Raw genomic sequence first — 14285 nt, forward strand, 5'->3', positions numbered from 1 at the left:
AGTCAGAAAACAAAGAATTGCGTTTGCATCATATAATAATACAAAAATCAATAAAGAAACGTTGAAACTTGGTTATCTCATAGTGATCACGACTGTACCGTCTTTTCCAAAACTAACCGAGCAGCCACGACGGCAGCGGGAGCAAGGTCTGCGGCGCTGCGGCACACAGGGCTGCTCCCCGGGTGCGAGGTAAACTGGGTGACGTAAGCCTGCACTCTCGCCCTCCATCCTTGGATCATAAGAATCAAGCAGGTTGTATGTTCGGACAGTAATTTCGCGCCTTTGGAGTGCTGTTGCACTAAACGAGGGTGCATGCTTACCTCAGCCAGATAACAATCGCAGCCGGGTAGCAGCAGCCCGCGCCGAAGATAGCAGCGCCGTCGCTCGGCAGCAAGCCCCCTGCGGCCGCCGGCGTAGCTCCCCATTTGCTTTTGGCAAAGGTGGTAGATATGGTCGCAAAGAGCGTGCACTCTATATATGGTCGCACTGGTTGCAGAGGTGATTTTGCAAAAAGAAGATGATGAACTAGTGGACGTAGAATAAATCCTCCATAGCGTATATCTATTTCTTAATAGCACAAAATTTCAGTGCCAACTGTAAAGGAACTTAGCTTAGTAACGAATCTCTGCATCATTACCCAATTTATTGCCTGGACTGCATCTCGAAAGCTTGAGGGGTACTAACGTCTGGCTCGAAACACTTCGATGGTAAACGAGCTTTTATTCGATGGAGACATCGCGCGCATCCTGCCTTTGCCTTGGCTCTCACCGCCACGTCAAAGTTCTTGGATGAACGGTTTCATGTGTCCAGGCTCGTACCGCTGGTTGTAAGCGCTGGCATTCCCGATTGGAGAGGTCCGTTCGCAGAAGAACTGACCACATACGAGTGGAAGGGCCGCAGCTTCTACAGCTACATACTCGTCACGTTGGCTGCCAGGGGTCTCATTAACGTCTCATGTGAGATAATCCCCCCCCCCCCCCCCCCCCGATTTTCCTCAAAGCCTCCGATGTATGCAGCTCTTCCCGCCCACAGTAGCGCGGCGTTGGACTCTCGGCCCTGATTTTGGGGAGGCCCGCAATGAGCACTGCCGGCAGAAGCAGGAACAGCAGCAGGGGCAACAACACGAAGTGTGGTGCTTTTTATTGTGTAGCCCCTGCCGCCATCAGTGTTCGGGCGTAGCAACGTATTGAAATCGTGAGAACCGTCGTATATCGTGCAGGAACAAGCGATACACCGAGCACAGACACTTACCACACTTCCCGGTTACGCCCTTGTGGCTGCCTGGTGCCGCAGCGGCAGCTCCGTTGCGAAGTGCCACATTCGGAAGTTGCCCACTCTGGGCTGCTGTCTTTGGGTGCAGGAACTCTCGAGTGACCTTCGCCTCGGCGCTCCCTTTCCCGCTGACAGCAGCCTTCGAAGCAGAGGGCAGTGACCAGTCGCTTTCCTCGACATGTTGGATGGAGCAGCAGGCTGGGCCCAGCACGGCGGCACCAACGGCGGTGAAATACGGAGCCAGCGGATGCGCCGCGTAGAATTCTGGAGGCCTGACCATCCGCCTGGCCCAGAACTCTGGCGCATCGCAGTCGCACGCCATGGAGTGTAAACTTGAGGGACCCCTGCGCCATAATAGCATAGTTTAAACCGGTCACCGGCGGAGCGCTCAGGTTGTCGTTATCTGAAGAAAGCTCACACTCCTAAAAGGTGACCTGTTTATTTTTAGTGGTATTTCCTGTCTGAGCTCTTGGGAGCGTGTGATGGCCAGGCATACTCTGTGAGCCCGGTAAGAGGAATAGGAAGTGCTTCCTGCCCATGCAAGGTGCAAGCGATGTAGTGGCCGTGGCGTGAGTGCGTTGCCGATAACTCAGGTCGCGGCCAACTCATTCGCACAAAACACCACAGTTGTGCAAATAGCATCAGAAGAAGGGCCTTAACGATGGTGTCGCAGTTCTCATAGCCTTCGCGCCTTCAACTGGGCGGTTTTGAAGGGCAATGCAACTGTCTAGCAGGACACCTGCTTCGACAGAGGACGGCAAGAAGCCCGTTCTGTCCTCGCCTGCTGAATGTCCGCTCGAAGAGCTGTGCGTTGCTTCACCATGCTTCGATCATTGTGCTCCTCTGCTTACTTTTTAGCAAGCAACCAATCCTTCCTTTTTGCTACAGTTTCCACCGGGGAGTTACTTTCAGCTAGTTCTAAAATTGTAGATGACAGAAGTTAGCGCTGCCTTTGGTCGCTGTGTTAAGGCCACTGTACTAATGGGTGGCTTGGGAAGTCCGCTGATTGAAAACAATGCGTCGATGAATGTGTATATTGCGAAGACGTTGCACCATATAACAGTGCTTGTCAGTAAAAAGGGTCTTTTAAGTATTGCTGGCAGCGCACTCACTTTAAACGGTCGAGCTGGTGCCGGGGCGATGTCGAGCCGATCAGCTGGTTTCCGTCCTCGCCCACGACGGCGTTGTACTGGGAGATGACAATGCCGCGCTCGGATACCAATGCGCCTAACCGGACGACCTGCACCGATGTGGCAGTATGCAATACATCATCCCTTTCAGGATACCGAAAAACGAGAGAGGTGTGTGAAGAAACTGGTGCAGGTTTGTTTTGGGCGAAGTCCTACCCGAGACACGAAAACAACTGGTGCACCGGAGGCATGCCTTGCTGCGAGAATTAACAAAAACATGAACAAAAAGAAATAATTACCAGCCGTCCACCGCCATGAAGAAGTAAGTCGCAAATGACACTGAATTGTAACAGTGCTGTTTCAACCCAGTATGGCTGCCCTTGAAATTATCAGCCAACCGTGGAACGCAGTAATGTCGATCTGCTGTTTATAGTACTCTTGCTCGCAATTCCTGCCGAGAGGTAATGTCGAAAATGATGCGAGCATACAGTACGTTATCGGCAGCAAGGAGCGATTTCCTTCTCCGAATAAACTACGACGTCTGAGTGCTCTGCCTGCAGTGAGCGTTATTCTCTGCATTTTTAGTCACAAATTTTACGCCTTATGTGAAATCACCTTAAAGTGGATTCACAAGAGGAACCATTAGTTCGCGGACAAGGCGTCACGTGACGTGCCACTTCATCTCCGTGAGTTTCGCGCCTGTGCTGCGTTGGTGGTAAGTGCTGTGGGTTTAAAGACCATGGGCATGCCTAATCCGCGCATTTCTACTTGCAAAGGCGAAGGTCAAAGGAGTAACGATAAGGGGATTAGACATGCATGCAGCATTTCTTAGTATTCAAGCCAGAGCGTGGGCCTCACTGAACGGGAGTTTACGTCTCATGATGCCTGGTCATCGGGCAAATGGCCGGTGTGTGAATCCATCTAAAAAAAATCAAATCATTGGGCCTGAACGGAATTACATTACTGGACTACCTTGTTATCCCACAGACCGGTGTTCACACCGCATTTGGCGCGTCGGTTTTAAGGCGAAGGGCAGCCCAAGTGATACAGAACTATCCAAGGCTTTACGAAGCGTCATTGAGCCTTGCGGATTGGTTAATGGGGGCTCAGCGTCCCAAAGCGACTCAGGCCATGAGAGACGCCGTAGTTAAGGGCTCCGGAAATTTCAACTACCTCGGATTCATTAATGTGCACTGCCATCGCACAGTGCACGAGCCTCTATTATTTCGCATCCATCGAAATTCGACCGCCGCGGCCGGGGTCGCACCTGCGTTTTTCGGGTAAGTAGACGAGCGCCATAACCACTGAGCCACCGCGGCGCATAGTGATTCTTGTGGAGCAGGTTGTGCTGATAGCAAAATAAAATAACCGGATCAGTGAATCCGGCACCATGTCTGAAACATTGCGAGACTGCCAGCGCGTATCGCCAGGCGCCTGAGGTACACGCAATAGAGGCTGCTCTGAACAGCAGCCCCGCATTTCAGTTAAGGCCTATGAAAATCAAAGCTGCTGAACGAACACGTTGTGAGGAAATCCCTTGGCCACGCAAAGGCGACGTGCAAAACGCAGCCTCAGCGGGTAGCGCTGCCTCGCTTAAGCAACCTCGAAGATACTAGGCGCCCAAGAAAGCTAGTGGGGTGATAGCTTACCGGACCGCCTGCACGACGTGGTCGAGCACGAGGCGTGAGGCTCCATATCCTGGACGTTGGAGTACGTTTCGAGACTCGAATGCTCGCTGGCATGGCCGGAGCTCATGTTAGGTGCTGTAGACTACCCAGAAGAACGTTTGCCTGCATCTGAAAACGACAAAGAAGAAAAAGGCGTGGCGGCGTTGTAGGCACCTTCAAACGTCGTCACTGTGGCAGCGATGACACCTTGAAGGATATTTACGTGAACTCTGGGTGGAAAGGCCTTGCTTGCACAGGTTGCGCAGTAGCCCTAAGAAGACGCGAATAGGTGATGCTGGGAAGCAGGACGAGAAGACACGACTGTGAAATCGAACCGTGGCAGAACGCTTGCACGCGCACGGGGATTGCGCCAGCCTCGCGGGGTCGCGTTCTTCAGCCTCTTTACCGTTTAGATGACATGATGATTGTAGTGGTCCGCAGAAATTCGGTTCCGGGCAAGCTCGAGCAATTCCACAGGTTTGCGCCTTCCGTGAAGTTCGGCCACGAACATAATAGAAGGTAATAAAATCGACGAGGATACTGCTTAATTCGCCACTCCCAGTATTTCGTAATGAAGTGCTGCACACATATTGCATAACGCATTCGTATCAATATTTTAAAATGCTTCTAGCATTGCTGCCTCACCTCAGAGGAAAATGGGCATTGCGAGAAACAAACAGAGCAGCATTTGGGAAGTCCAAATTAGAAGCCATGTTATTCATAGGATGGCGGCGTAGAACTGCGGTATGAAGATTGTGTAGTAGGTACTGAAAGCCTAATATTCTGGTGGGAGGCAAGAAAACAGGCAGTGATCGATGCCTAAGTATCGACGAAGCATGGTATAGGACCACTTAGAGCAATACCCGCGCCCAGTATTACTACGCAGCTGGCGCTGCATAATCTAAGGAAAAGGCTGGCGTATCCGTTTATTCATTAAAGCTATACTAAGCTGAATAATCCCACCCTCCCCTCTCCTCAACCCTGTACTCTTCTCGCAATTTCTGACCATGATAATGGCGACCAGAAAGTTATGTCCTCAGCAAGCAGCGTCTTTTTTGGCTGAAGCACTTCCAGTTTGTGCAGGCCTGATATCTTCCAACCGAGCATGTTTTGTTATTCTCTTTTTTTGATCCTTTTCATCTTCGTCAAGCCAGGTTCGCGTGGACCCTCGGCCACAGCGGAACCCTAATGAACGAAACGGCTGATGTATCCGAATCGATTCTCTTGCGGGCCTGTTCTGCACTTCCTTCTTTACTCTTGTAGACGGGAGCCCATTTCAAACAAGCAGTTTTTGCTGCTGAAGCACTGCAAATGGTCCTCACTTTTGTCTGATCATTTCCTGCACTTAAAGTACACGTCAAATTTAGGTGAGTGCCTTCTGCCTCATTGCAAGCTGTCTTCGATGAGTTTTTGGTGCTGGATTCCTCCCACAAATTTCTACCTTCGTAGATCTACGGGATTCTCCATAAGCCATTTGTTCTTTCTCCGATGAACCTGAAACGTTGGATGATTTCCTCCTTTTCATTCGCCTCCTTCTCGAAACCTATCGTTGGAATTGCTTTAAAAAATTTAAGACTGCCTGTCTCATCATCGGCCTGACTACTTCCCCTGCAGTATTAAAGCATCATATCTCTACAATTAACCCGGTCCTGTGCCATCTGGGCGAACGTATTCCTTAAAACTTCCAGTGTCTTCCACCGACCTAACTTTCTGCCGCCACTGCTGCCATTGGCTCCTCTTGGAATCGAGTCCGTTAGCCTCAACGACCATCGCTTACATTGCTTTCGCATTAGATGCCCTGCCCATGTCCATTTCGTCTTGATTTCAACCATAATGCATTTACCTCTCGGTTGTTCCCTGACACACTCCGCTCTCTTCTTGTCTCTTAACGTTTGAAGTATGTATCAACTAGCCCAAAAAGAGGTGTTAATGAAGTACTCTCTCTTAACGTTACTTGTCAATTTAAACTGAACCTTTTTTGTTAGCTTCCATGTTTCTGCCCCATTGGTTAGTACCGGAGAGATACAGCTGTTACAATCTCATATATAAGATGCAGCTGCCTGTGTCAGTATCCAGTTTACTCTCGTTTGGTGCAACCATTCTGGCCTACAGCCACGGCAGAGGTCGCTCCACTGTGTACAAGTTTATTTCTTCCTCAGTAATGATTCCAAGCTAGGGGGCCCTGCCAAGGGCCGTGCTCTTTTCTTATTTTAGTCTTCTTCACCACCGCTCTAAACCGAAAAGAGTTAAAAGGGAGTAAGCTGTCCTCTTGCCCACTCCCTTTCTTAGAAGGAAGTGCGGTATAAAACAGCTTGCTCCGCTTTTGCTCCCGTATAGGTGTATTTGTGTGTAGAGTGCATTCTTTTGTTCGTAATTCGAAACTCAGGTTGTGTTTATTTATTTATTTTACTGCCAAAGCCGTTATACGTATTCGTACACCACCTCGAAGAGATCCATCGAATTTTTATTTGCTGAAATCTGCAGGCCATGGCAAGCGAATCCATGAGCTAAGTTAAGCCAAGATAGAGAAAAGCAGGTAAAGACCAAATAAGTAGCAAACAGAAGAAAAGCCAAGAGACAGAGGGGATGAAAGTGAAAAACGTGAAGAAAGAAGAAGCGGACAATACAGAAGTAAGTGAAGCTAAGAGATAGAATAGGAACCGCAAGAAGCAGAGAAGGAAGAACGAAAAAATCAAAAAGCGAAGAAAATGAAAACAAAAGATGAGAAGGACGATGAATTGAGAAGAAAACCACGAACAAAGGAGTTAAGATTGGAGAGAAAAAGGCGAAAATCATAAAGAGAAAAGAAGAAGAAATAAGAAGAGAAAGAGAAGTGAAAGAAGAAAAGGGAGAAGTAGATGAGAAGAGTGACTTTAATAAATAAAGGAGAGGTCTGCCTGGTTATTGGTTATTGGCCTAGCATGCTACTCCAGATAGAAGAGAGGGGGCAAACTTTTACAGACTGCTCATAGCGTCCTGGGAGTCATCATAGGTGGAGTACCTTGTCCAGGACTCCTGCGGCGGCTGCGCCAGCTAGGCCACCGTAGCGAGGGCGGCGAATAAACTCGTTTACCAAGGCGAAGCGATGCTAACTAACGTCGATGCGGCATCGCTTGTCCACCGGTGCGTCGTCGTGATCTATAAACGACGCCAGGTGGACATCGAAGACAAGTGTGGCCTCCGGCGGGGTGTTTGACGGAGAGCCAGTCTCGCCCAAGGCATCCTCGGGCGGCGCCACTCCGTGCCACAACTCGCCCCGGAGCCCGCTGTCCCTCGAGTGGTCCAGGCCTCGCAGTGTCAGGTGCTCCATGCTGCGCGCGCGGGGACGTGATCAAAGCCACTGCTTTATAATTGAAAAGGAACCCCTGTTGGAAATTTGGGGTTTGTATACATTCCTCCTACAAAGTGCATTTACAGAAAGATTCACTTTCCGAATTGGTTGGGAGACCAAGGAATACATGGCGCAATCAGGCTCCTCCGTAACGTGCATGGCAGCGGCCCTTGCATCTTCAAGCATCAACATTCGTCAAATGATCGTAAAGTGAGTCTTGGCACAAGTGCTGATATACTGACACACGTCTTGCCTCACAACATCGCTGAGATGTAATACTAAAAATTCAGTCCAGAGAGTCTTCACGGTGCAACTAATGGAAGTTTAAAGCCATGGTATTTGCCTTTGTGTGTCTGACACAATTTTTACTCAAACATATCTGTTATGTTTGCCTGTACAAATTATGATAGAAGCGTAACAGTTCTCTTTTACTTCTATATGCCACCGTTGATCTGTAGTCTCCGCTTATCAAAATTAAACACTAAGTAGGTATTGATTGTTGTAGTTGTCTTTATATTCATGCATATGTTGTATGTGAATGCTGTAAAACCATTTGTTAGGGATTGCGTTTCCTGCGAGTGCTGTAGGGTGGCGTGTTTACGTCAGGGTCTTCTTGAGCTTTCGTTATGCCTCCAGGGGGAACTGCGCAAAAACCCCTTAAATATATATAGAAAGAAACACACCTAGCATCAGTATAGTCCTATGCGATGATTTTTTATTAGTCTTCACGCGAATTCTGCGTGTCATCTTAATGCGTGTTTTATAAAACAGAAAATTGTCTTGTCGTTGTTTCCTTGACAGAACGAAAGACAGCTGACAAGCAATAGCATGGCGTTGAGAACATTGCCCTCGTCTTCGTAATCACCACTGGCGCCATTGTACGGCTGCGTGTAACGCGAAGAAGTAAACGTTTTGTTTCTTTTAAGGTCTCAATAGACAGCCCTTAAGGCGTCATATGAGAAGCTTAGGCTTTTTTGGTATTTCTAGCTGTCTGTTATGGCTGTTTTGTCAGTGCCGTCAACGCCAGTAGTGCTCTACATACGCATAAGGTAAAAACATCTAGATGGTTTTCCTTTTCGCACTGGTCGTACCGTAGCTGTGAGTGCTCGGAAGAGTTCATTGGATGCCGCCGAACGCGAAAAGGCCCGCAAGTGCCTTTCGTGTAGCTGCCGTTGTAAGAAGAGGGTAAACAGCTTTCGACGATCGTATCACTCTGAACGGCGCTATGTGGTGTGCTTTCTATCAGTAGTAGTCTCTATTTTGTGTGCTGAGGATCGGTCGGTATGCGTAACCAACTAGCCCACCAGTTCGTACTGAGCACATCACTGTAATTAAACAGGACCGCTCGATAAGCAACTCGACGTCTGGTCGCGGGGTATACTCGTGGAGTCACCCATGGGAAGCTTGTGAAAAGGAGGCCGCCTGGAGGGGAAATCACCACTCTTTTTCCGCGGCTTTGAACTTATAACTGCCCCAGTCTGCAGTAATGACGCATTTATTGCAGATCTGCACACGGTGCATGAATTCGATTGTGCAAGTGCCATCAGCACTGTCCCTTCATTGCGCGTAATGAATCCCTCGGCGACAGATGTTAGTCGCGGATTCCTGTATCTAAACGCATATATTATTCGCAGGTACTGGAAACCGCTGGAATCCATTGCTTCTCTAATATACGTCAGATAAGAATATTATATTAAATCGCCATACAAGCGCAGACCGTGCTAACAGTGGCAAAAGAAAATGAACGACTGAAACTGATTTTAAAATTTTATACCATGAAACATGGCACGCCCAAAAGTTCATTCTGACCGCAGATGCTAATCATGACAGCATTTCCCGTATTTAATGCTTTAAACTAAGGCACTCAGCTGTCTTGCAGTAAAACGTCTGGGTGACCTGCATGATTACTGTACGTGCGCTGAATTCTAGAGGGAGAAACCTTTTGCCCAAACACGGAACATTTCTTGTTACTTCTCCATTAAATTTGTCGATGATTGTCACAGAAGTGGCGGCAGCCTCTCAATTGCTTTTGTTTGTATAAAACTGATGTGTCCGGGTTTCTTTAACATAGTGTGACCGTGCAACCTATATGTGTCTCGGGAAGAGGACGAATATGCACGCTGTTTCAGTTAGACAACCCAATCTCATTGCGCAAGCGCAGGCGTACGTGCTGCTTGTTTTGTGTATCTCTTACTTTTTGCCGGCTCAAGGTCGGCCCCGATACTGCCGAAGCCTTGAGCTGACCATTAGCAGGAAAGAAGTCGGGGGCGCACGTGACGCCCTTTTTGGTTGTGTTTTACTTTTTTGCTGTTCCAAGGTCACCGAATCCAGAGTCGAAGCCTAGGGCTTCTTTTTAGTTGTCCGTTATTTTTCTTTCTCCAAGATGGCGGCCATGCAGTGTCAAAGTGTAGGTGCCTACGTGCTCATGTTGAGCTTTTGGGTGTTTGCTTTTTCGACACCGACTCTGTGGCGCCGCGAGTGCCTCGCCCGCTAGAGCCCGAGGACTTTAAAAGGGGTCTGCAAAAACCGCCTCATCCCAACAAAGCCTCCTGACCAAGTTGTTAGATTGCGCTCGTGTCGTCTCTTGTTTCTTTCTCTCGTCCCGTGTTTCGCGCTGCTTTAAGATGAATCCGTTCCAACTTGCCCAGTTTTCTGTTCTAGTTATCCACAGAAATATCGGACAACCCGTTCAGCAGCGTGTAAGAAGGTTTTGTGTATACACTAAGTTTAACCAAGCCCAACCATCAGCAATTTTTTTCAACGTGCGAGAGCGCACGCGCGTTTTTGCATTTCGCTCCATCGAAATGCGGCCCTCGAGGCCAGGATCGAACCCGCAGCCTTGGATTAGCAGCTGAGCTCCACAGCCACTGAGACATTTTTTTTCTTTATGGCGCCACGCATCCACCGCGAGGGCTTTTATTTATTACCTGCTGTCGGAGAGAGCCTACGCTTAAAAAGTAAATGTTGCACTACCCACTTCAGTGGCTCAGTGTTTAGGGCGCTCTGCTACTTGTTCGGTGTACCCGGGGTCGAACCCGGCGGCATGTCGATGCAGGCGAAACGCAAAAGGCACCCGTGTGCTGTGCGGTGTCAGTGCACGTTAAAGATCTCTAGTAGGTCCAAATTTTTCCGGAGGCCTCTCCTACGGCAACCCATTCTCTCTTTCTTCTTTGACTCCCACCTTCATCCCTTCCCTTACGGCGCGATTGAGGAATCCATCTAGAAGTGAGACTATTACGGCGCCATTTGCTTTCCTCAAAAAACACCGCAACAACGTTGTTGAGTAGTTGCGCCAATGTTTCATATATTTGTGGTAAATGACGCAAAGAAGCGGAAGGTATTCTCAATCGGTGTTTAAAGTACTATGCAGAACTAATTTCATTGCGCGATTCCTTCTTTCAAATGATACCCTAGGTAATAGAATACCTGGATCACTGTGTTGTATTCGCCTACGGCCGCTGAATAATTTAGAAAAGAATTTAGTCTCTAGTCCCGTTTTGGTTTCATCAACGGAACGAAGCTGTAACGTGCAGTTGAACTTTAGGTCCCGTCAGGAGCGGAAAAACTGTGATATAAACGCTGATACGTTGTGTTCACTAACTACTGCACATAAACCAGCCTGCTTCATAGGCTAGAATTAGAACTAATAACATATTAGCAGTCATATTGCCGTTTTTTTTGTGCTTCGTGTAACCTGATTTCAACTACACGTCACAGCCATCGCTCTCTTGAAGAAACCAAAAGAGCGTCAAGAAGAAATTCAAATATAATTTATTTCTTGGTCGTAGGGGAATACCACGGGATGCTCCATATACACCAATGTCGAAAGCATCGCTTGAAAGAAGAAAAGACGCAAGCAAAAATTTGGGTGTCTAAAGTCCTTCATCGCTTTAGATCAGTGCTAGCAATTTGATTAAAACCATATGCAAACATGTAAACGGGGAAGAGTAATAACTCAAGATTTCACAGATACCTGAGGTACAATGCTTTAGAATTGGTGCTAGTACATTACAGAAGCGTCAATTAGGCTTCTTCCCAGACACCAGGCTTCATTCAATTCTGTTGCGCATACAATGGGTGCCATTTTCGCACTTTCTAGCGCGGACACCTTCGGATGGGCGAACCTACGCGCTAGACTATCTCATTTTGCTGCAAAAAAAATTGTTGTGTGTGCAAAAAATAGTGGGGCTGAGCCGAGTCCCGAACCGGTTCGGAACGGTTCCTTTAAATCGTTCCGGTTCGGGTTCAACTCTAAGATGTCGAAAAAAATATGGGTTCGGTTCGGTTCCGGTTCAGGGCGAAAATTCAGGTTCGCTTCCGGTTTCGGGTTCAGGTTAGGTTCCGTTTCCGGTTCGACACCCTGGACTACAGAAACCCACGTAGAGGTGCCCACATAAGTAGACGGAGAATGCTATTTCAATTCAAGTGCAATCACGCTCTTCGTACAGAAATAAACATTGTTTGTCCGTGACAAAGCGCACTAACGTCCGCTACAAGCATGAACATACTACTGCTGGCAATTTCAATTAGGGAGTGCGTAAAATAATAGAAGCCATGGAGTAGCATATGCTCCGTTTAATCTTGTCCCCACCTGTACCTCACTGTTGTTGTCCAGCGCACACCAGTTCTTCGTCTTCTTTTCGTCTCTTGCGTTAGATTCTATTAGACCTCTGCAACGATGCGGTTCACTACAGAAAATACCCGGTGTTATTTGTGTTCGCACAACATGTTACATACGTATATTAAGTGTCTATTTGAGGAAAGCGTAGATGTCTTGTGTGCGCTGTTCTGAAAAGGAAAAGAACAAAGACCTTTGAGTCGCCCCCGGTGTCTTCGCCAATCCGGCCAATCCCTTGCAGTGGCCAGGCGCCATTTTCTTCTTGAGGGTAGCACCCGAGCGGCGGCAATCGAAGCACTCCAACTCGCCCAATTTTCAACCCTTTTGAATCGAAGCACATCGGGAATGAGCTGAGCAGAACGGCATGTCCAGATGAGAAGAGGGTACCTCTCGTTGCCCAACATCCACGTGCAGCACCCTTTGTCCCTCGACGAAGGCGACACAGCACCCGCTTTCGCCCTCAGACCTCCATCGCCGATCGCAAGCGTGAGTCATGCCTCGCTAGGAAATACTTACGCGGAGCAGCTCCACGTCGGGCGTATTAGCACCGCGAATTCAGTGGAAGCTGCTCTCGAAGTGCCTGCAGCTCCAGCGGCGAAACGCCGCGCTTCGCTGCCTTTACCGCAGCTCTATCAAAAATATGGCTGGAGGAAACCAGAAGCCCCGCCCTCATTGCGGCGTTTTGCTTCCGCACTGACTAGAACCGTGACAACAGAACATAGGGCCATGTTCCAAGATATCATGTTTGGAAGATGGGGGACCTCTCAAGACACCACATCTCGCGGCGGGCGACAGACAAACCCGCGAATCGACGGCGACACCGAGACCAGTGGCCGGCCACAGGCCCGTCCCGACGAGTTGGTGCAGCGGTTTCCACCCGACGGACAGCCTCAGGCAGCGGTGCTGCCCCCATCTCCGGCCGCGCTCTTCGGCCGAGTCGTGCGAGCCGCCGGCAACGCGCTGCGATCAGGACATTCTTCGCTTACCCTGTTGGCGTCGCAGCAGCGGGTCGCAGATCCAGAGGCCGGCGCGCCCGCGTTGGATTCCCTGCCCACGAGCGAGGACTCCTCGAGCTGGGAGCCCCTGGTGGCCCGAGAGGACAGCTCCGAAACGCTAATGCGGATGTTGCTGTTCCTGGGCCTGTTCATGTTCGCGGCATCCATGCTGACAGCAACTGTGTATTTCCACTCGCTCGACGCTGTTGGCCACCTGACCTACCAACCAGGGACCCAGGCAGCGATTAGACTGCCGGCGGTGGGCGCCGAAGAAGACTCGGTCGGCTACGCAGAACCGCTTCCCTCCCTCGCTGCTGTACCTGTGGTGTACCTGCGGCCCCCGAAGAACCCACCATCCACGGACGGGGGCTGGGAGCTAACGCACCGCTCTAGCAGACCGCAGCTCACACCAGCCCAACTCGGAAGTACTGAACACACAACTCTGCCACTCCGCGCCTGAAGGGACCCTCGGAAATGAATAAAGTACGTGCTAGGCAAAATTCTCACTTTACACGCACGCATTTGCTGATTTTTTGGCATTGTTACTGAACAGTGATATTTCTTCACGCTTAAACGTGACGCTTTTTATGCGTTATCGGCCGCTCTGCCTCATGTTTTTTATGCGAGCACTTGCTCTATTTCACGCTTGGCAGATGAGACACACTTATTCTCGGCCAAGTATGCTCTGCCCAACAATCCCCACCCCGCTCTTATCTGTGTCAGGGCCTCAGAAATGGATGATGCCGTTGACAACGAGCATGAGCGCGTTACCAAGAATTTAGAACAGCGGTCTAGTTGCCTTGCTTTACCATCACGTGACGCATGACCAGAAACTAACGGCTGTACCTTTTGCGGGAACACAAAAAACTGCAGGGGACACTTAAGCTCCGCCTTAAGGGTATGACGCGATAGCTTTAATGGGTTAATGTCCATATATGCTCAATAGGTCATTCTCAACTTTACGTTCATATGTCCGTGGGAGCCCTCATACCGGTGCTAGCGCTGTGGTGCAGCGGTTATGCGATGCGCCACTGCCCCACGATGACAGGTGCTGCCACCGGTGAGACGTGTGCGATCCAGGTTGCTCTTTCCAAGCAGCCTCTCGCGACCAATGATTAATTTAACTGGCACCTGCCAGAATGGCCAGTTTGCTCACAATCCCGCCGGCAGATTGTGATGACACCACAAGGTCACATGACCTAGGTGGCCCAGGTTGCGGGAGCGGCCGGTTGCTGACTGCGAGGCTTGAAACGGTCGCCAACGACGGCGCTG

Source organism: Amblyomma mixtum, chromosome 3 (assembly GCF_055824585.1).
Source record: "Amblyomma mixtum isolate Tamu chromosome 3, ASM5582458v1, whole genome shotgun sequence".
Taxonomy (NCBI): Eukaryota; Metazoa; Arthropoda; class Arachnida; order Ixodida; family Ixodidae; genus Amblyomma; species Amblyomma mixtum.